The sequence below is a fragment of the Lontra canadensis genome, unplaced genomic scaffold (genome assembly GCF_010015895.1).
Source record: "Lontra canadensis isolate GAN:19392208 unplaced genomic scaffold, GSC_riverotter_1.0 scaffold1, whole genome shotgun sequence".
In the NCBI taxonomy this organism is placed as follows: Eukaryota; Metazoa; Chordata; class Mammalia; order Carnivora; family Mustelidae; genus Lontra; species Lontra canadensis.
The window spans coordinates 54,598,659-54,602,539 of record NW_022630995.1 but is presented as its reverse complement, the minus strand read 5'-3'; the positions used below and the strand labels follow the sequence as shown (position 1 = coordinate 54,602,539).

The following is a 3,881-nucleotide window of genomic DNA, read 5'->3' as shown; positions in this document are numbered from 1 at the left end:
CATAGCAGAAGACAAGAGAGAAAAACTTCAAAAGCAGAGAAAGCTCTTTCAAACCACCCCAGTGAGATGTGGAACGAAGGAAAGCATGTGCCAATGTATACACTGAGCATATCAAAGTTCACCTCTGAGGTACTTAGGAACTTGTCCTATTCAGAGTCGTCAATATTGTCACAAAGTTCTCATGGATCCACAAATCACTATTCACAGGCCAAACCCACCAGCTTTGACAAGTATGAACATTCCTTAGCAAACCAGAGTAAGACTCTGGGTACTTTTCAGGGTGTGAATGACAAGCTGGGAGGAGTTGGTAGGCCACTGGAGGGGCAGTTGAGGGCCATTAAGCCTAGCCAGTTATTAATCTCCAGGAAATGCCCAGAGCCAAGGTCATTATTGCTATTATAAACTAAAAATGAAAAGAAAGAGAAGGCACGTAGTTCTTTTTTATGGGTGATACAGTTTCAAATGGCACATATTGAGCATTTCTAGAGATTTAATTAAGCAATCAGATTGCTTGAGTGGTCTCAATATTCAGTGTCTTTTATAGAGTTCTTTAATGACTATGCATAGAATTATTCTGGATACTTTATGGACCATAGCAAGTGAGGTTTTATGTCTTCCCAGGAATACAGTGAACCTTTCCACCATTCCTCTAGCTTAAACAAAGGTGGTGTTGTTGGTGATGGTGTTTCAGGGTGGGGATGGAGGGGCGGGGAAGGGGAAAACCTTAGGTTTGTGTCTGGAAGAGTGTAGCCAAAAGATCTGAGTGATATATTACTTAAACCAAAAAACATTTGACTTTGCTCTTCATGATTCATTCCAGTGACATGTGGTACCAATGTCTAGTAAAACAAGGAGAAGCAGCACATTTAATACTGTATTCATTCATTCATTTTCTAGGTCATTGGGATATAAACAGTATTTTTAGGATGAAGGATATAGCAATGAACAGAATCTATGAGATCTGCATCTACATACAAAGCAGCATAAGACAGTGATTAAGGGGACCGACTTAGGAGCCAACCATCTGGGTTTAAATCTTCATGTATTCATTTGCCAACTGTGAGATGTTGGGCAAATCACTTAACCTCTCTGTTCCTCAGTCCTCTCAGCTTTAAAATGGTTTTAAAATAGTCTCTTCTTTATTGGCTCTTTTAAAGATTAAGTGGACAGATCTACATGAAAGCACTTAGAATAATGTACAGCATGTAGTAGAAACTATATAAGTCTTAGCTTTCACTGTCAGTGTTACATTCTCGTGTACAGAAATCAGATAATATGCAAGGGAACACATCAATGAACAAGGTGTTTGTAAATAGTAGTAAGTGGTCTCTAAAAATACAATAAAACAGTGTGGCGTGGGGATGAATTTATTGGGAAATTCTTCTCTAAGAAGTGACATTTGCGGTAACCCTGAATTACCAATGGGCCTTTTCTGATTGCACTTCACTTTATTTTGCCCCACAGATACTGGGTCTTTTATAAATTCAAAGTTTGTGGCAATTCTGAATCAAACAAGTCTATCAGTGGGGTTTTTCCAGCAGCATTTTCTCACTTTGTGTCTCTGGGTTACATCTTGATAATTCTCATACTATTTCAAACTTTTTCATTATTGTTATATGCGTTATGGTGGTCTGTCATCAGTGAACTTTGATGCTGTAATTATTTTGGGGCACCACAAGCAGCACCCATATAAGATGGCAAACTTAATTAAGAAATGTTGTGTATGTTCTGACTGCCTCACTGGCTGGATGTCTCTCCATCTCTCTCCCTCTCCTTAGGCTTCCCTATTCCCTGAGATACAACAATATTGAAATTAGGACAGTTAATAACCCTGCAATGACCTGTAAGTGTTCAAGTGAAAAGAGGAGTCACACATCTCTCACTTTAAATCAAAAGCTAGAAATGATTAAGCTTAGTAAAGAGGTCAGGTCAAAAGGCAAGACAGCCCAAAAGCTAGTCCTCTTGGGCCAGTTAGCCAAGTTGTGAATGCAAAGGAAAAGTTCTTGAAGGAAATTAAAAGTAGTGAACAACAAACAATAAGAAAACAAAACAGCCCTATTGCTGATATGGAGGAAGTTTTGGTGGCCTGGATAGAAGATCGAAGCAGCTACAACATACTTTTAAGCCAATGCCTAATCCAGAATAAGGCCCTAACTCACTTCAGTTCTATGAAGGCGAGAAGAGGTGAAGAAGCTACAGAGGAAAAGTTTGAAGCTAGCAGAGGTTTGTTCATGAGGTTGAAAGAAAAAAGCCATCTCCATAACATCAAAGTGCTAGGTGAAGCAGCCTGTGCTGATACAGAAGCTATAGCAGTTCTCTAGAAGATCGAGTCAAGATAACTCATGAAGGTGGCTACACTAAAAAACAGATTTTCAGTGTCTATGAAACAGCCTTCTATTGGAAAAAGATGCCACCTCAAACTTCCATAGTTAGAGAGAAGTCAATGCTTGGTTTCAAAGTGTCACAGAGCAGACTGACTCTCTTGTTAGAGGCTAATACAGCTGGTGACTTTAGGTTGAAGCCAATGCTCATTTACTATTCTTAAAATTGTAGGGCCCTTAAGAATTATGTTAAATCTACTCTGCCTGTGCTGTATAAGTAGAACAGCAATGCCTGGATGACAGTACATCTGTTTACAACATGGTTTACTGTTTTAAGCCCATTGTTGAGATCTACTACTCAAGAAAAAAAGATTCCTTTCAAAATACAACTGTCTGTTGACAATGCACATGGTCACCCAAGAGCTCTGATGGAGATGGACAACAGGATTAATATTGTTTGCATGCCTGCTAACACAACATCCATTCCATAGTCTGCAGATTGAGGAGTAATTTCAACTTTCAAGTCTTATTAATGAAGAATACATTTTGTAAGGCTATAGCTGCCTTGGATAGTGATTCTTCTGGCAGATCTGGGCAAAGAAAATTGTAAACCTTAGAAAGTATTCTCCATTTGAGATCCCATTAAGAACATTTGTCATTCATGGGAAAAGGTCAAAATATCAATATGAACATGAATTTGCAAGTTGATTCTAGCCCTGATGAATGACTTTGAGAGATTCAAGACTTCAGTGGAAGAAGCAACTGCACATGTGATAGAAATAACAAGAGAACTAGAATTAGATGTGGAGTCTAAAAATGTGACTGCATTGCTGTGATCAAATGATAAAATTTTAATGAATGAAAAGTTGTTTCTTATGGATGAGCAAAGAAAGTAGATTTTTGAGTTGGAAACTACTGTTGGGGAAGATGCTGGGAAGATGGTTGAAATGACAACAAAGAATGTGGAATATTGCATAAACCTAGTTGATAAAACAATGACAGAGTTTGGGAGGATTGACTCTAATTTTGAAAGAAGTTCTGCTGTGGGTAAAATGCTATCAAACAGCACCACATGCTACAGAGAAATCATTCATGAAAAGGAGAGTCCACTGATGTAGCAAACTTCACTGTTGTCTTAATCTAAGAAATTGCCACATTCAGATTGCAGTATTCACATTATTGTGGTCGTCTAGAACTGAACTCACAGTATCACTAGATACTAGATGCCTGTATTAGCATCTCTCATCTAAAAACTGGAGGAGAACTATGCCCAACAGAGGAAACACCAAATGCAAAAGGCCATGAAATGGGATTAAGTTTGGTGTGTTTATGATATAAGACCAGGGTGCCTGGAATGCGGTACGAAAGTAGAGAGTAGCCAAAATGAAGTTGAAGAAGTGTCAGAGACCAATCCACGCAAGGCTGTGTAGATCAAACTAAGCAGAGAAATATAGCGACATACAAAATATCAACTGTAATTTCTATAATCCCTTTATGAATTTGTCTGGCCATATATATATATATATAACCAACTGACTGGCAAAATTTAGATAGAAACAT

The 3,881-nt window shown here is 38.3% G+C and overlaps 1 pseudogene; it reads left to right on the top strand.

Moving 5' to 3' along the window:
- Positions 1-1,836: 1,836 nt before the first annotated feature.
- LOC116864206 lies at positions 1,837-3,514 on the top strand (annotated as a pseudogene).
- The last annotated feature ends 367 nt before the right edge of the window (positions 3,515-3,881 follow it).